Here is a 19,508-nt window from a genome sequence, read left to right as displayed (position 1 = left end):
TTGGTAACAGGATCCAAAAGGGAAAGTCATGGATGAAAATAGCTCTCAAATGCCCCCCTTGTCCCAGGTGGTCCTCAGTGCGGGAGCTGGCCAAGGGTCCCACGTGACATCTAACCTGGGGACTTACGTACAAGGTACATGGCAGACACTAAAGAATTCTACAGGATAGGCAAGATAGATAGGGTGCTGGTGCTTGACGCAGCTCAGATAAGGGGAAATACCGGACGGGCTTGCTGCGATCTGGGCAAAGGCCTGCTCCAGAAACCAGCATGGGCGTAGCGGGGAGGGTCAACAGCCAGGCTCGGGCTGTGTGGGAAGCAATCTTGGTTCCGGCTAGGATCCATCCCCGAGGTCCTGCAGTGGTCACTTTATAACATAGTCTCCACAAGAGAGATTAACGGGAACATTTACAAATTGGTATAACGAATGTTTGTTTCCTGATTGTGTACCAGATAAAACACTGCCAGCACTAGAAGAGAATACACTGGAGTGACTGATACTCAAAAAAACGAGAGAGGCCAGCCAGCAGGCTCAGTGGTTGAGCGTCGACCTATAAACCAGGAGGTCATGGTTTGATTCCCTGTCAGGGCACTTGCCTGGGTTGCAGGCTTGATCCCCAGTGGGGGGCGTGCAGGAGGCAGCCAGTCAAGGATTCTCTCTCATCATTGATGTTTCTATCTTTCTCTTCCTCTCTGAAATCAATAAAAGGCATATATTTTATAAAACAACCTAAAGAACCGAAACCGGTTTGGCTCAGTGGTAGAGCGTCGGTCTGCGGACTGAAAGGTCCCGGGTTCGATTCCGGTCAAGGGCATGTACGTTGGTTGTGGGCACATCCCTGGTAGGAGGTGTGCAAGAGGCAGCTGGTCGATGTTTCTCTGTCATCGACGTTTCTAGCTCTCTATCTCTCTCCCTTCCTCTCTGTAAAAAATCAATAAAATATATTTAAAAAAAAAAAAAAAAAAAAAAAAACCTAAAGAGCTTTCTGTTTTGGAATAAGCACCTAAAAAAAGAAATTGAGGGGTTGGGGGGAGGAAATCCGATTACATCACAATGAAAACTATCATATCTAGAAATAAATTTTCAAGAAAGAAAACCACATGAAAACTAAAGTTATTGAAGGACAGAAGCCAATAGGACAAATGAAAAACTGTCGCGTTCTTTGTTTGGAAAATAAAATACCAATCTTTCCTAAGTTAACATACAAATTGAATCCGGTTTCCATTACAATGCAATAGATTTTTTTAAAGTACCTCACAGATTGTGAAAGCAAATTATTTGGAAAAAATCAGGTAGTGGGAGCAGCAGGAGATGGGTAGGAGGGGACTGGCCTTAAGAATACCAATTATCAGGCCCTCACCGGTTTGGCTCGGTGGACTGAGCGTCTGCCTGCAGGGGTTGCAGGCTCAATCCCCCAGTAGGGGGTGTGCAGAAGGCAGCCGATCAATGATTCTCATCATCGATGTTTTTATCTCTCCCTCCTTTCTGATATCAATAAAAATATATTAAAAAAAAAAAAAAAACAGGTATCAGATAAAATATGAAATGGCTTGTTGCCTGGCAGGATTCTTAGTTGTGAAACCAGGACTTCCCTTTGGCTAGTTTATACTGGGAGGGAATCTGGAAGCACCAGAGGTGCAGGTCCTCACCGCACCCCAGAATAGGGTGTTAGCCACCCAGCCACATTCAGAAGCTGCTCTAGCTAAAGCCATCCACCCACAGGCCCCGCCTCTGCTGCCTCTGCCCCAGGAGCTCCCCACCAGCATCCCCACCGGCTCACTGGCTCGGCTCAGGCCTCTGATGACCTCACTTCTTTCTTTGTGGGTGTTGGGCAGAAGCAAGTCAAATCCACGCCTGTTCGAAGCCAGGGGTTCTGCAGGTTGAACTTGGACCACTATGTGGGGAACGTCAAACAGATAGGATATTCAAAATTCAACTATGGAGCTGCTGAAACCTGGTGACACCTTATGGAAGATAACCTGCCTAGCAACAGCAACATCTAGATCTGTGTTTGACCAAACCACTGGGTGATGCATAAACTTAAGTATCGCAACCCCCAGACGAGGCTCAGCAGTCATTTAGGAAACTCTCAGAACGGGCTCTCTCCCAGCTGGCCTCCTCGGAGAAGCCGGGGTGTGGAGGAGGGGGAGTCCCCATGCTAGATGGCAAGCACCTCCTCCACGCCAGGTGGGAGGGGGAGCACAGGGGAGGCTCCATGTGCCCCCAAATCCCTAAACCTCAGCCTGGCCAGGATTGAAGGACAAGGGATGAGGTTTAGGCTGCAGCTAAGGATGGGGCTGGCCTTGAGTTACTGCAAGTGCCTGGGAAGGATGGAATTTTCCAAGGACAGCTCTACTGGAGAATTCAGCAGGAGAGGAAGGAAGGAGGTGTTTTGTTTTCAGACACCACTGCACTGGCAGTAATTAACAAAAATGCAATGTCCTCTTGGAGACCCCATTTCATGCTATGAACCTCATTGCGTAGACACGGATAAGTCGGTAATGCCGTGTTTGAGAGACCCCCGGGCTAGAACCCATTCCTCTCTTATCACCATCACTGTAGGAAGGGCAGGTGTGCCTGACTTGGGGCTGGCAAACACACAGTACACAGAGGGTGTATTGTAGGATTGTAGGCCTGACACTTGTGTGATTTCATCCACCAATGTCACCCCAATAAATCCAATTTAAAAAACAAGAAAGGCAGTGAGGAGATAAAGTTTTATTTCCTTATTTATTTTTCTATCTTCTTAGTGATTTCAGAGAGGAAGGGAGAGGGAGGGAGAGATAGAATCATCAATGATGAGAGAGAATCATTGACCTGCTGCCTCCTACACACCCCCTACTGGGGATTGAGCTCCCGCAACGCAACGGGGCATGTGCCCTGATCCAGAATTGAACCACGACCTGCTGGTTCCTAGGCTGACACTCAACCACTGAGGCACACTGGCCAGGCATAGATAAGGTTTTATTATTTTTAAAAAATAATTCTTTAGTCGAAACCGGTTTGACTCAATAGATGAGCGTCGGTCTGCAGACTTGAGGGTCCCAGGTTCAATTTCGGTCAAGGGCATGTACATTGGTTGCGGGCATGTCCCTGGTAGGGGGTGTGCAGGAGGCAGCTGGTCAATGTTTCTCTCTCATCGATGTTTCTAACTCTCTATCCCTCTCCCTTCCTCTCTGTGGAAAATCAATAAAATATATAAAAAATAGTAATTCTTTATAGTTGTATTAGATATGTCCCCATATTCCCCCATTGACCCCCTTCAGCCTGCCCAGACCACCCCCCCACACACACACACACACACACAGGCCTCAGCATCCTATATTGTCCGTGTCCATGGGTTATGCATATATGCATACAAGGTCTTCTATTGCTCCCTCCCCCACCTTCCCTCTATAGGTAAGGTTTTAAATACATGGACCTGCAAGTAAAAACATCATTCCAATGGCTTTAGCCTCTCCATGTCACCACGCAGCTCCTTTATAAATTAAGACCTGGGCACCAATTACAAAGTGAGTCATCATTTGGAAGTGGACTATTTTCTCAGCTAGCAGGCCTGGAGAAAATGTCTTTGGGAAATCTGTACGGAGGATGGTCGCTGGGGGCTTTCTCTTGGCCACGCCAGACCTGAAATCTGCGAACCTGGGCCAGGAAAGCTGTGTGGTGCTCTGTACCTCAGCTTGCTCCAAAACTCCATCCTGCATACGTTTCTGCAGAACCCAGAGTTCAAAGGAAAGCAGTACGGAGCGTTGCAAAGATTCCAGGAAAGGGAGTTAGAATTTACATCCAGCCCTTATTACTCACGCCTTCACTTCTTGGGGGCCATAAAACCTAAAAGGGGAGAGTGACCAAGGAGCATCTTTAAAGAGGAAACCCGGATGATAATGAGACTATTTAAAACGCCCCGCTCGGTCCAGGCCTCAGCCGGAGGCTCTGTGGAGATGTATTGAGCACTTACTGTCAAAAGCCCGGGATTATGCTTGTCTGAGGGAAAAGGCAAGGTGAGCTGGCCAGGCTCAGATCGGCTGCCAGGAATTTGTTATAAACCCGGGCCCCAGGGAAAGACTCCGCTCAGCACCGCCTCTGGCACCTGGAACTACCCTGTTTCCCCGAAAATAAGACAGTGTCTTATATTAATTTTTTCTCCTGAAGTTGCGCTAGGTCTTATTTTCAGGGGATGTCTTATCTTTCCATGCGCTAGGTCTTATTTTCGGAAGATGTCTTATTTTCGGGGAAACACGGGTAGGACCGAGCCTGATGAGAGGCTCAGAAAAGTATTGTTCAACGGCTACATGAACACAAACCCAGGTCAAATGTGTTGCCCGTTTTATAAAGAAGGCAGCTTCTCCCTGACTGGTGTGGCTCAGTGGATAGAGCGTCGGCCTGTGGACTGGAAGGTCCCAGGCTCAATTCTGGTCAAGGGCATGTAACTTGGATGTTTCTTTCTTTTTTTTTTTAATTTTATTTATTTTTTACAGATAGGAAGGGAGAGGGATAGAGAGTTAGAAACATTCATGAGAGAGAAACATCAATCAGCTGCCTCTGGGGACGTGCCCGCAACCAAGGTACATGCCCTTGACCGGAATTGAACCTGGAACCCTTCAGTCCGCAGACTGATGCTCTATCCACTGAGCCAAACTGGCCAGGGCTCCTTGATGTTTCTGACTCTCTATCCCTCTCCCTTCCTCTCTGTAAAAAAATCAATAAAATATATATTTTTAAAAGAAGAAGAAGGAGGAGGAGGAGGAGGAGGAAGAGAAGGAGGAGGAGGAGGGGGAGGAGGAGGAGGGGGAGGAGGGGGAGGAGGAGGAGGAGGAGGAGACAGCCTCACTGACAAGGCAGACATGTCTCTGTTCCTCACGTGGACAAGCCTTCTGCAGCCCCGAGTACCTGCAATATTCTAGGCATCGGGCATCGTGTTAGGTGCAGGGATACAACAGTCACCAAGAAAACATGACAGATCCGCCTCTCATCTCACTGACGAGCCCCTAGCGGGATGACAAGCAGCAGGCAGCTGTGAGACAGGAAGATCAATGCCGGCCCGGACGTGTAGAATGACCAGGACGGAACCCTGATTCTTCGCCTCCTCTGGAGCCGTGGAGGGAGGGGCCCAGCTGTGGCCCTGCTCGGCAGTGTCGTGTGGGCCAGGGAAGGCTCCAGGGGTCAGGCTCACCTTGTACGCGTGCCCGGGTCTCAGTTTCCAAAGCAGACTGAGCGACGACGTGGAGAAGCTGAGGCCGTTGGGAGAAGAATGCATTCCAGTTCCCGAGAGAAGCTGCGGGTTGGTCAGGGTACAGAAGAAGGGGTAACGGGCATGCACAGGTCACAGCCCTTCCTTCCTGTGTTTCTGCAGGACCGGCAAGCCGAGGATCGGCCTGGGGGAGAAGCCCTGCATTCCAGAAACCTCTCCCTCCCCGCCCCCTCTCCCAGAGGCCCAGGCGGACAGGCCACCGCAGGTCCAGGGGGAGCTACGGTGGAAGGACGGCGATGCAGAGGAGGCTCCGGGTGACGTCCGGGGAGACACACACCCCGGGTCGGCTGTTCAGACAGAGCTCCCTCGCTCAGAGCCACACCGGGCCACCCACCTCCAGGAGGAGGGCAGCTCCCAACAGCCGAGGTCTGAGACAGCCCTCTCCTCGAAAAACAACGGTTTGCTCTGGACGCCAAACCATCTTATCATCGGCCTCTCTTGTTCCTCTTGCTACAATTACCCTCGCCTGATGGCTGGCATCCTTTGACCTGTCCATGGCCAGCACACTTGAGGGCCGAGGGGAGCACAGGAGGACACTGAGCTCTTGTTCTAAGGCCGTGGTCGGCAAACTCATTGGTCCACAGAGCCAAACATCAACAGCACAACGATGGAGATTTCTTTGGAGAGCCACATTGTTTACACTTAAACTTCTTCTAACGCCGCTTCTTCAACACAGACTCTCCCAGGCCGCGGTATTTTGTGGAAGAGCCACACTCAAGGAGCCACAAAGAGCCGCATGCGGCGGCTCGCGAGCCGCAGTTTGCCGACCACGGGTCTAAGCTAACGGGACAACCCACGGGTCCGGGCTGCCTGTCTCTACGTGAGCCAATTAAGCAGAGACGAGGTTGAATCATAAATGAGTGTTTATTCCAATAACGCCGGCAGCGTGGGAGAGCAGCAGGTCACCCTGGAAATTCTGCTCTGACCTGACCCCTACCCCCACCCGCCAGCTGGCTGGTCACACACACACACACACACACACACACACGCACACACACACGCACACACACACACACACGAGGGGGAAGACAGCTCCGTGCAGCGGGAGCTGCCAGTGTAGCGGGGAAAGGGGAGGCAGAGTCTGCGGCCCGGCCTTCGGGAGCTCAGGGGGCGATGACAAGGTGGCCAATCTGTGATGACACAGCCAGCTCAGCCCGGCCCTGGGACCGGACAGTGGTCAGCGTTCCTGAGAAAACCCCCCGGAGGGGGTCAGGGTCTGGGCACGGCAACCAAATCAGGCGTGTCCTGTCCTTGGTCTGTTCTCAACATGTATTTCTTTCCTGAGTCACGGGCCCATCGAGGCAGCTTGCCTTTTTCAGCCTTGCTGCATCCTCCAGTTTCCCAGGGGGATAAGGAAACTACTCATCTACGGTGAGTAAGGTGAAGAATGATTGGACAGCGGTGGCTCTGTTCTCCCTGCATGCCCTTCCCACGGCCCTACCCCCACAGCGGGCCTCACTCTCCGCTGGCTGCGGGGACACAGCGCCTGAGCATCAGGGGCTCTGTGCTGCCCCAGCTGCTGTTTGTCTCGCTCTCCTCTCATATTTCACAGCCCCTCCCCGGGGTGGCCTGGACTCCGTGAGGACATTTGTATGGAGATGAGTAGGTTTTGTTTTGTGGTGTTTTTTTTGTTTGTTTTTTTTTTAATATATTATTGATTTTCTTACAGAGAGGAAGGAAGAGGGATAGAGAAACATCGAATAGCTGCCTCCTGCACACCCCACACTGGGGATGTGCCCACAACCAATGTATATGCCTTTGTCTGGAATTGAATCCAGGACCCTTCAGTATCCATGGAGCCAAGCCGGCTATGGTGGTTTTTTCGTTTGTTTGTTTGTTTGTTTGTTTTGTGTGTGTGTGTGTGTGTGTGTGTGTGTGTGTTTAAAAATATATATATTATTGATTTTTTACAGGGAGAAAGGGAGAGGGATAGAGAGTTGGAAACATCGATGAGAGAGAAATATCGACCAGCTGCCTCCTGCACACCCCCTATTGGAGATGTGCCCGAAACCAAGGTACATGCCCCTGACCGGAATCGAATCTGGGACCCTTCAGTCCACAGGCAGACGACGTTCTATCCACTGAGCCAAAGCGGTCAGGGTGGTTTTTTAAAAAAAATACATATTTGTATTGATTTCAGAGAGGAAGGGAGAGGGAGAAAGAGATAGAAACATCAATGATGAGAAGGAACCATTGATTGGCTGCCTCCCTCATGCCCCCCACTGGGGATGGAGCCCGCAACCTGGGCAAATGCCCTTGAACCTGGGACCCTTTGGTCCGCAGGCCGATGCTCTGTCCACTGAGCCAAACCGGCTAGGGCAGGAGCGCTGGTGTCTCAAATCAACTTGTGTCCCAGGGCCATGAACTGAGGTCGTTGCCAATAAATGCCGTGGAAACGAAGAACCAAAAGCCCTCCACCAGCTGGAGGCCTCCAAAGGCCCCCGCATCATTCCCCTGAGGGGGTCCCCCTGGTCAGGCCTCAGCCCGACCGGAGGCCACTGAGCATGTCTAACATGGGAGTCGAGTCAACCTTCCCACTGCTTTCTGCGAGGTCACCCCATCTGCGTCCTGGACAGGAGGGAGCTCTCCTCCCTCCCTTTCACACTGTCCTGGCCTCCAAGAAGCACGAGATGTTCTTTATCAAACAGCCATGCAGGCAGCTGCCGGTGGATGTGTTTTTTCTAGCCACACGGTCTCACGCAAAATGTTGACGGAGTTCTCAAGTCCTGACATGTTGTGGTCTATCCTCCGGCCTCACACGTCGCTCCAGATCTTGAGAGATCGCGACAAACCACGTGTAGAGGTTCGTTTATTTTCTAAAGTGGGGTTGGTAGTGGTGGTGAAGAATACTACCACTGAGCCGAAACCGGTTTGGCTCAGTGGATAGAGCGTCGGTCTGTGGACTGACGGGTCCCGGGTTTGATTCCGGTCAAGGGCATGTACCTTGGTTGTGGGCACATCTCCAGTAGGGGGTGTGCAAGAAGCAGCTGGTCGAGGATTCTCTCTCATCGATGTTTCTAGCTCTCTATCCCTCTCTCTTCCTTTCTGTATAAAATCTATTTAAAAGAAAAAACAAACAAACAAACAAAAAAACGCCCATCCATATGGCTTCTGGCCATATTCTATTGGCCCAAGCAAGTCAGCTGGGGACTCCTGAGTTCAAGGGGGCAGGGTGTCTGATCTTCCCGGTGGGAGTGGCGCCTCGGAGAGGAACCAGATTATGTGGCGAGCAGGTCAGTAGTGAATCAGCCCGCTCTGTCAGGAAACGCTGCTTCTGCGGAATGTGAGCTTTCCTTTCTCAGCGGACAGCCCTCGAGTGATGTCACCTGCTGAGGCTGCCCGTGTGACCACTCTTGCCCTCTAAGGAACTATGTGTACAAGCATTTTAATCTCGTGACATTTCAGCCCTTATTCATGTCTAACCGTGAGTGGAAATCAGAATATTAAAGTGCTGGCATGAGTCATAAAAACACGGATTCCATAAACTTAAAACCCTTGGGAGGAATCCCTGGGTATGCTGGACGCTGTGACCACCTTCATCAGAGGTTCCCCGGACCGTCTAAGCCAGTGGTCGGCAAACTCATCAGTCCACAGAGCCAAATATCAACAGTTACAACGATGGACATTTCTTTGGAGAGCCACATTTTTTTAAACTTAAACTTCTTCTAACGCCACTTCTCTAAAGTAGACTCGCCCAGGCCGTGGTATTTTGTGGAAGAGCCACACTCAAGGGGCCAAAGAGCCACATGTGGCTCGCGAGCCGCCGTTTGCCAACCACGGTCTAAGCGAGTTGACTGCTCATTTGTGAAGGAAATGCATTAAGAAACTTGTAAAAAAGCTAAAGCATTATCATCCAAGCCTGTGTCTGAGAGTTGGGGGGTAATGAGAAAGATGTTTAGCTCTCCTGGAACAGAAGCCATTGCATCAATCTGGAACATTCTGGTTTCGTGTATGTTTTCAGGGATGCATTATGTACGGATCCCTGCACCAGCCAGCAGCATGCATGTGCTTTGTTTCCCAGACTGTGGATCCCTGAGGCTGGGACCACGGAGACAGAATACACTCAAGTCCTGCCATGAGACCATCCTACATCCCAACCCCAGCCCTGACACTAGGAGCTTAAGTGACATATGAAATTGTAACTAATTTTTTAAAAAAATATATTTTATTGATTTTTTACAGAGAGGAAGAGAGAGGGATAGAGAGTTAGAAACACCGATGAGAGAGAAACATCCTGCACACCCCCCACTGCGGGGGATGTGCCCGCAACCAAGGTACATGCCCTTGACTGGGATCGAACCTGGGACCCTTCAGTCCACAGGCCCACGCTCCATCCACTGAGCCAAACAAGCCAGGGCTATTTTTAAATTTAATTAAATGTATGGGGGTGACATTTGGCTAATAAAATGATATAGATTTCAAGTGTACAACTCTAAAATATTCCATCTGTGTATCGCATTGTGTGTTCCCAGCCCAAAGTCAAGTCCCACCGCTGTTCTCACAGGGCAGCAGGACAGAATGTCTCCCAGGTGGCTGGGATAGAGCCAAATGGGACCCACCAGCTGGAGACCGGAGGGTGGGGGGAGGGCAGAGGCTAAGGCATCTCTCCTCTTCTCTGGGCTTCGGAGGCCTTTCCAGCCGCAGGAGTGCAGCCAGCAAGGGCTGGGCCCTCCTTGCCGTGGTCTCAGCTCTGGCCCGGTGCGGGGCGAGGTTTCCATGGTAGCGAGGCAGGATAGCAAGAAGCTGGGAAAAGTACCGGGCAAGGGGAGTGGGAAACGGAGACAAGATAACTAAACGCCAGAGACAGCTGGCGAATCACAAGACCTTATCTCCCCAAACCAAGGGCACTTGTTTTCTGAACAAATGGTTTATACCGCTCCTCCCTACCCGAGAACACGGAGCTTAAATCACTCCGGTCAGAGAGATAGAGAACGGAGACCCAATGAATGCTGTTTGTGCCAGCCAAACCCAAGGACGGATGAAACCAGGGGAACAAATAACAAAAAAACAAAACAAAACAAAACAAAAAAACCTGATTAGAACCAGACAGACCCAAGGTACAAGTAAAACAGCGAAGCTGGCCAGGAAGTGAGCTCAGGCTCCCTGCTAAGCTCACTTTGAGGCATCAGCTGATGAAAAGCACACCTGGAAAGCTGATGAATATTCTGCCGAGACCCTCCCCTAAGACTCTGGGCCCCAGAAGACAAACTCCCTCCAGACAAAGGATACCAGGGCGGGCTCCCTCTAGAGCAGGTCTAGGCCCCTTCTTTTTAAAAAATATATCTTTTTTATTTTTATTTTCATAGAGGAAGGGAGAGGGATGGAGAGATAGAAACATGGATGAGAAACATCGGCCAGCTGCCTCTTGTACACCCCCTACTGGGGATGTGCCTGCAACCAAGGAAGGTGCCCTTCACTGGAATCAAACCTGGGACCCTTCAGTCTGCAGGCCGACACTCTATCCATGGAGCCAAACCGGTCAGGGCCATGCCTCTTCTTCTTCTCCTTCTTCTTCTTCTTCTTCTTCTTCTTCTTCTTCTTAATATATTTTATTGATATTTTACAGAGAGGAAGGGAGAGGGATAGAGAGAGAAACATTGCTGAGAGAGAAACATCCATCAGCTGCCTCTTGCACACCTCCTACTGGGGATGTGCCCGCAACCAAGGTACATGCCCCTGACTGGAATCGAACCTGGGAACTTTTATTCCCCAGGCCGACGCTCTATCCACAAAGCCAAACTGGTCTTGGCCCACCCATGCCTCTTCTTGAGCACAGACTTTTTAGTCCCTCCTAAACTCCCCACAAGACTTGCACCAGGCCGAAACCGGTTTGGCTCAGTGGATAGAGCGTTGGTCTGTGGACTGAAAGGTCCTGGGTTCGATTTTGGTCAAGGGCATGTATCTTGGTTGCGGGCACATCCCCAGTAGGGGATGTGCAAGAGGCAGCTGATCGATGGTTCTCTCTTATCGATGTTTGTAACTCTCTATCCCTCTCTCTTCCTCTCTGTAAAAAATCAATAAAATGTATTTAAAAAGAAAAAGAAAAGACTTCACCGGGCCGCGGCCGTCCCTCCCCTGCAGCTGTCTCCAAGGCCCCTTTTCCTCGGACTTCCCAGGGAGCGAACAGCCGCCTGCTGTGGCTCACTGTTTCCCTATAAGCTTCCTAGGAACCCCAAGCAGAACCCCGCCCGGGGCTCCCCTGTTGCTTCTCCTAGTCCTTCCTGTTCCTCTGGCCCCAGCTTTAGTAAACATCCTCTCCCGATCAGCTGCGCTCACACTGGGAAGTCCTTCCCGCAGGAAGTCAAGAGCCACACAGGACAGCCGGCCGAGGCAGACCTACCCTGGGCCAGCCCCTTCCAGGGACAGGAGGACCCGACACAGTGACACTCTGAAAGGCAGAGCTCCTGGTGACCTGTAGCTCCAAACGAGGGAACTGGCAGCACCTGCAGGGACAAGGAAACAGCCGGAAACAGCCGGCTGGCATGGTAGCAGGTGGCTTATGCATGGCCAGTGGGCTGAGGTCAGCTGGGTTTGGAGGGCTTCCTGGGGTCTCAGTATTTTGGATATTTCTGAGGACCCAAAGGAGAAAGGACCCTAGATGTCTGGGTGCCTGGCCTTCAAAAAGTTTGTATTAGAACCTAGGCCCGTAGTCGGCAAACTGCGGCTCAGGAGCCACATGCGGCTCTTTGGCCCCTTGAGTGTGGCTCTTCCACAAAATACCTCGGCCTGGACTATCTTGAAGAAGAGGCACTAGAAGAAGTTTACATTTTAAAAAAAATGTGGCTCTCCAAAGAAATGTCAGTCATTGTCCTGTTGATATTTGGTTCTGTGGACTAAGGAGTTTGCCCACCACTGACCTCGGCTGGTAGAGCCTGAGAAGGAAAGTGGTTGGAGAGGGGGCTTGGCAAATGCCTTTTGAAGGGAAATTGAGGATGTGTAGTTATGACTTCAAAACTGGGTCAAGATGGCCCCTGTGAAATATTGTATTCCAGCATCGCATTCCCTGTGTTTCAGTCCCTCCGTGTGGAATAGCGGGAACGGTTCCGATCTTCCCGACTGGACTCCGACACACGCATCCCAAATCTCTAAACATGCGTCGCAGGAATCGCACTGTTCATCAGAATAGTTCCTTCACTGTCAGCCACCCCATCTCCCACCAGCAACTCCCTCTGTCCCTCTTTCCCGCTTTTCCTCTGGCCTGAGTTTCTCAGAGGCGGGGTTGTCTGTCTCCTGCACGCTTTCTCACGGCCTGCCCCAGTCCAGAACCTGAGCAAACCCCACCACGTCCGCGATCGTTTCCCTGTCCCCCGAGATGCACAGCCAGCTTTAATAACCCGTGATTCATTACCCGGGCCTCTGAGAGCACATCCATCTTGATTTGTGGGCGTTCACCTTGGCTGCCGTTCAGGGCTGGAGCCAGCTCCACGTTCCGACCTTCACAGCCCTGACCCCCTGTCTGGGACCAGATCCAGGTTCTTTTGTGAATCACCTGGCACCCTGCTCATTCTCTCCCACACACTCCTATAAAAGCGGCATTCATCACAGTCATTTATTATCTGGCAAACAGAGAACAAAACAGAACACTGCAAGAGACAGCGCTCACTCGTGTGCTTGTCTGATTAGTTTTGTTTTTAATCTCTAAGAGAGAGATGGGGCCCATCTCCATTGTAAGGTTGGAGCCGCTCAAGGACACAGGTGGGCCCAGCCAGCCAGAGGGGGTTTGTTAGCGGGAATGGGGGGGATGGAGCCACCACCGGGGGAGGTGGGGACTCGGCCTCCGCGGTCCCTGAGGTTGCATTTTCTGTGCAAACACTGCAAGGGGCGGAGGCTGGGGATGTTAGTGTTCTGATCTGATTAGATGGAGTCCTTCGTCCTGCAGACAGATTAGTGCTGGCCATGAGGCTGAGGCTGTACGCGGCCATGTGTATCGATGGCCTGCTGCCTCACCCGCCTGTGCGGCTGCCTCCTGCTGTGCTGGATAGGGTGCCGGCTGGTTGCTCCCGGAATGAGGCTGGGGCCGCTGTCTAGTCCGCCTGAGCCAAATGCCCTCTGCTGGCTCCCCCCAGACGGGGCCATGCTTGGTTTATGTTCCCCTGTTGCCATGTTAAAGTTATTAATGCTTTTTATCTAATTTTTTAAAATGTATATTTTATTTCCGAAACCGGTTTGGCTCAGTGGACAGAGCATTGGCTTGTGAACTGACAGGTCCCAGGTTCGATTCCAATCAAGGGCATGTACCTTGGTTGCGGGCATATCCCCTGTGGGGGATGTGCAAGAGGCAGATGATCGATGTTTCTCTCTTATTGATGTTTCTAACTCTCTATCCCTCTCTCTTTCTCTCTGTAAAAATCAATAAAATATATATTTTTAAATGTATATTTTATTGATTTTTTTTACACAGGGTAGGGGAGGGAGGGGATAAAGGAGAGAAATCAACCAAAGGACTTGTGTGCGCACATATGAGCCTAACCAGTGGTCACGGACAACAGGGGGGGCGGAGGCATGCATGGGGAGGGGTTTGGGATGGGAATGGGGGGGATGAGGACAAATAGTGATACCCAATCAATAAAGTAATTTTTTAAAAAGAAAAAGAAAAAAGAAAAGTAAGCCCTTAGAGTCATAGAGGAAACTGATTTATATACAAGTCCCCTCTCTGGCCCCTGACTGGTTCATCCTCATACAAACGAGGACTCCAAATCCTTGAAGTTAGATTGGTCCCAAATGCACTGTCCTGATTGGTCAGGTTGGAGCTGCTCTGATTGGTCAGTGAAGAAGCCTCCCATTGACTGGGGAAAGCCTCAGTCCTATTGGTTTAAATAGGATTCCGGGAACTCCTGTATCAGGGCTGACTCGGTGGCAGAAACAGCGCAGGGAGGCAGGGAGTTCGGGCAGGCTTCTCCCTGAAGTGCAGTTTGTGTGAGTCGAGGCCCTTCGAAGAAATGGCTGCTAGGCTGTGTTTTCACAATTTGAGCCGGGTTAGCTGAGACCCCTTCTGAGGCATCTTTTTTTCTCAGGGTCCACGAGAGGGGCTCACATTTCCAGTTTCCACTGGACTCTGCAAATTCTGCAGCTAGTCCTGCCTACCTCCTTTGCATATACCTTAAGCTTGTGGATACTGAGTCATGTGAGTTTAATATTTGTAAAACCCTCAGTAGCTCAGAAGTTCCCTGTTTTCCTCAGGAAATACATTCTGAATCTCTCAGTGCAGCATGGCATGGAAAGCTTTTTATCTTCTGCTACCTCCTGCACCTACGTTGACACCCCTAAAACCTTCTGAGTCCTATCTCACCCTGCCCTGCCCCTCTTCCCTTTACATGCTAACTCCCAGATATTCTTCCACTTGCTGTCTCTAAGCCTCACCAACTGCATATGAGGCTTCATCCTCCCTGGGCTGGTCTTCTGTCTCTCTCCCTGGCTAACTCCAACGTATCCTCAAGGTCTGAACATAGACGTCACCACCTCTGGGAAGCCCCCTCTGATTTCCCCAAAGCTGAGATAGGAGGCTCTCACAGCACCCGGTGCTAAATAGGCTGTGGCACTTGTCTTGTTGCAAGTAAGTTATTTTCTGTCTATTTCTCTGTCTCCCTCATGAAATTGTGAACTCTTTACAGGCAGATTCTTCTTCATGTTCTCTGAGGTGGCAGCCATGCTCAGCTTCAAGGAGGCACTCGGTAAGTCCCCGTTCACGAATGGATGCACAGGTCCCTGGTTTGTCTGGAGAATGCCGAGGAGCCCTATCGGGTTTGTTTTCTCTTTTCTGTCTTACCCAGCACAGCAGCATTTTCATTATTGCAGCCCCCACAGGCACAGAAACTCGGGTTCCTTTCCCAGGTATGATTCCTTTCCAACGCACCTTCCCTTCCCAGGAGAGCTAGATGGCAACTCTTGGAATTCCTCAGCCGTTGAGAGGGGTCTGAGGTGTCTCCTGGGACAGAGCCTTACCCAGGAGCCCTCAGTGAGACCTTCTTAGCCCAGGACTGCGTGCCTCTGTGCAACTCCTGGAGCAAGTGGCTCTGCCTTCCCCTTTCCTGGCCTGTTATCTTATTCCCCCTGTACAGGGTCCAACTGATGCCAGCTCCTTACCCTTTTAATGTAATGAATCCCTCTGCTTTCTCACGTGTTTTTTTTTTTTTTTTTTTTCTTTCTTTCCCTGTAAGGATACTGGGCACACATTCTGACTAATATCATAATGACTTGGGCACAAGAGTCGATGATACACTTTGAGAGCAGGAGCAAAAGACTCTAATCTTTGTAGCCTTTAAGTCTCTATGACTTACACACGGTTGCCATTCAAATTATCGTTGGGTAATTTGGATGTCTAACAGACAGAGTGGTACACAATAACTCCTGGAAAATAAGAAATTTGAAAAAGGAAGGAGAGTGGCTTTAAAAAAAAATTTCTTTATTGATTTCAGAAAGTAAGGGAGAAAGAGAGAGAAACATCAAGGATAAGAGAGAATCATTGTTTGGCTGCCTCCTGCACGCCCCCTATTGGGGATCGAGCCCGTAACCCAGGTATGTGCCCTTGGCCAGAATCAAATCCAGGACCCTTCAGTCCTCAGGCTGACGCTCTATCCACTGAGCCAAGCCGGTCAGGGCAGGAGAGTGGCTTTATCTGACAGGAAGAAAAATGTTCTCCAACTCATTAAAAAATATCTGAACTCGGAAGAAGGGGGACTGAGGGGAATGCATGGAGAGAGAAACTGGAGGATAGGAAGACAAAGTCAAGGACCTGGGTGACAAAGAGGTGGCAAGCCCTAACATCCTAAAGGTAAGGAGGGTTAACGTTTGGTAATGAAGCCCCCCGCTGAGTGATGAATGGGAGAGGAGGGACGTGCGAATTGCAGAGAAACCTGACCAGGAAAGGAGGAAGGGAAGCCCGGAAGCTGAGGCTCCAAGGAATGAAAACAAGGTGACTTGTCTAAATAACTGCACCAATGCAATCAGCATTCCACTCAAATCTGCTGCTGGGTGCAAATGAGTGACTCAGCTGTCGCTGAGTTCCTTGGGAAGCCTTTGTTCTTGTTTTAAGGCCAATCATCATATTCTCTTGCATCCAAAAAAAGAAAAAAAAAAGGGAACTCTGCTAGAAAAGCCACTGACATTAAGTTTTAGGGAATAAACTTTGCTTACACATGTGTTATTTCACTCTGCCTACCTCCTTTCTCCAGCCAGGTCTTCCTAACTTTCTGCCTCTCTTCTCATCTAGAGAAATTTGACATCTTTCTACAGATCTGCATCTTGAATAGTGAGCTCTCTGAAATGCAGAGAGCACCTGGAAAGGCACGTGAGCTAATTGTTGGCTGAGTCCAGTGGCGTCGGCAGAGCCACATCCTGGAAACACACCTTTGCCGGAGGCAGGTATGTTGTTAGCCTGACCTTTAGCTCAGGCACCATGGGGGTGGGTTTCCTTACCTAAGTTTAGCCAGGCGCCGGGAATGGACAGAATTATCCATGCTCAGCCAAGAGTGACAATCACAAAGAAGCCACAAGGATGAGGAATTGCAGCTTGATCTTTAACCATGATTTCACATAATTTTCTTTGTCTTAAACTCCGTTAGAACTCTCTGGGATCATGCTGCATGTAATAAACCTGCAGCACTAACTGTGGGTCACTGTCTCTCCATCCAAGAAGTGTCCCACCTGGTCCCAGCTTTCCCTGCTGTCTCTGTGTCTGTCTCTTTCTTTTTCTCAGTCCCCAGTCGCCCCTACTCAGGACTCATCCGCTCTCTAGCCATGCTGGTCGCGGCCAAGAGAGAACACTCATGCTAAAATATAAAATTTCCTGAATCAGCCAGTCATCCCACTAAAAGACTGAAATTCTGGTGGGGAGGGTGAAGCGGGAACTTGCTTGAAGTCTGACTTTGGAAAGTGGCACTCCCCATCCTGATTCTCAGTTTCCATTTCTTCTCAGAGCCACAAATGTTTGTCCTATCGCTGGTTAAAAGTGGTTATGGACATAATCAAATATTAAATGGAAGATTCCAGAGGAAAAAAACTTCTCCCTTATGTAAAGGAAAACAGAACTTGTGGTGAGAAAACAAAACAAAAGCCAACTTAAAAAAATTTTTTTTTTTAATGATTTTTTAGAGAGGAAGAGAGAGGGATAGAGAGCTAGAAACATCGATGAGAGAGAATCATCGACCAGCCGCCTCTTGCAAACCCCCTACTGGGGGACCAGAATTGAACCCGGAACCTTTCAGTCCGCAGGCCGACGCTCTGTCCATTGAGCCAACCCGGTTTCGGTGAGCCAACTTTCTTGTTTGGGCTTTCTGGCTAACTCCCAGAACCATTTTGCTTAGTATGTCTGATGGCGATCCCACACCTGATACCTCTGAGAATGCTTCTCGGGTCACTGTGGACCCAGGGTTAAGCTACACAGTAAGACTGGGACAGCTTTACAGCCTCTTAAACTAACCCAGTGGTCGGCAAACTGCGGCTCTTTGGCCCCTTGAGTGTGGCTGGCTCTTCCACAAAACACCACTGCTTGGGCAAGGCTATGTTGAAGATGTGGCGTTAGAAGTTTAAGTTTAAAAAATGTGGCTCTCCAAAGAAATTTCAATCGTTGTTACTGTTGATATTTGGCTCTGATGACTAATGAGTTTGCCAACCACTGAACTAACCAGTCCTGCACTGAAACCTTCCTTATCTACCATCCCTCTCCCTTCCTATACAGCCTGTCTTTAAGAATTTAAATCCAACCAGTTTTTCTCCTGCTCCAACTTTGAAATGAAACTTTGACACAAGCTAACCATCTAATTTATTTGAGCTGCTTGGCTCTAAACAGTGATTCAAGGTGTTAAACAAACTCAAGAGGCTGAAGGCTTTGCTAGAAATAAATGATAGATTTATCCCAAGGCCCCAGGGTTTGCAAACTGGAAACCAACTGGGCAATGGAGAGTGTTCCAAAGAAGAAAGACAAGCGGAGGGTTCTTCTAGTAAAAAGTACATTCTTAAAATATATATATATGTTAATGATTTCAGAGAGGGTAGGGAGAATGTGAGAGAGGCAGATACAGCAGTAATGAGGAGAGTCATGGATCTGATGTGTCCTGCACACCCCCTACTGGGGATGGACTGGGCAACTGGGTTCATGGGTGCACGCTTAACCACTGAGCCACACTCTCGGGGCAAAAGCACATTCTTGAGAAGAAGCAGTCTGCATTCTTAGCCTCTGCTCTGGCCCCGGAGGGTGACCCTCCCAAAGACAGGTGGTTTGGATCCTGGGTGTCACGTGGTCTGGGCACCTGAACATGCTCTCCTCAGTCCTTCGGGGGTTTCCAGGGGGTTATCTAGAGGTTTGATGTGTATCAGGCATTGAGGCAGGACTGGAACGTTCTTCACAAGTTCAAGTTCCCAGGATAGTTCAAACAAGAATAGAATCCTTCCCTCACACCTCAGCCTCCTTGGTGGACTAACGAGACTACGTTTTTCTTTCCTCACCCTGTCCCAAGGACGGTCCTCTAGGACAGGCGCGCTTACAAACAAAAAACCAGAACCCCAACTCGGAGTCCCGTCCTGCAGTCCCTCTTCAAGGTCTGTTGTGTCTTGCAGAGAGCCTGTGGCAACAATTGGCTTGATCTGTGGTCGGCAAACTCATTCGTCCGCAGAGCCAAATATCAACAGTACAACGATGGACATTTCTTTGGAGAGCCCAATTTTTTTTTAAACTTAAACTTCTTCTAGCGCCACTTCTTCAACATAGCCTCGCCCAGGCCGTGGTATGTTGTGGAAGAGCCACACTCAAGGGGCCAAGGAGCCGCATGCGGCTCCCGAGCCACAGTTTTCCCACCGCGGGGCTTGATGCCTGCTTCTTTCCGCTGCAGCCCTGATGAAAAAAACGCTGCCCTTGACTCACATCCCTTTTTCTGGGAAGCGATGCCCGCCCAGGAGCTGAGCTGGGAAGCGGACCAATGGCTCTTGGCGGCGCGCACAGCGGTTCAAAGGGCCGCGGTTGCCCGGAATCACACCGGCCCTTCTCCCTCCTCCCTCCTCCCCCGTGCAGAGTGCCAGCAGAGAGAGCCCTGCACCCGCAGATCATCCGCAAGATGGGTGCGGGGCATGGGGCGGAGGATGGTGGGGGGCTGGAAGAGAATCTCAGTCCCGCCGAAACCAGTGGATAGAGCGTCGGCCTGCGGACTGAAAGGTCCGGGGTTCGATTCCGGTCAAGGGCATGTACCTTGGCTGCAGGCACATCCCCGGTAGGAGGTGTGCAGGAGGCAGCTGGTGGATGATTCTCTCTCGTGGATGTTTCTAG

At 50.3% G+C, this 19,508-nt stretch overlaps 1 long non-coding RNA gene across 2 annotated transcripts; it reads left to right on the top strand.

Annotated features, from left to right (window-relative positions):
- Window positions 1-14,598: 14,598 nt before the first annotated feature.
- On the top strand, window positions 14,599-19,094 carry LOC311611984. 2 transcript variants are annotated; one of them, XR_014793187.1, is made up of 3 exons: window positions 14,599-14,688; window positions 14,863-16,612; window positions 18,706-19,094. It is a non-coding gene; the product is annotated as an uncharacterized lncRNA (long non-coding RNA). The 2 variants fall into 2 exon arrangements; XR_014793188.1 differs by having other exon boundaries at window positions 14,633-16,022; window positions 16,461-16,612.
- The last annotated feature ends 414 nt before the right edge of the window (window positions 19,095-19,508 follow it).

The sequence above is a fragment of the Pipistrellus hanaki genome, assembly GCF_964339955.1.
Source record: "Pipistrellus hanaki genome assembly, chromosome: 17".
Taxonomy (NCBI): Eukaryota; Metazoa; Chordata; class Mammalia; order Chiroptera; family Vespertilionidae; genus Pipistrellus; species Pipistrellus hanaki.
This window is presented reverse-complemented; position numbering and strand designations above follow the sequence as displayed.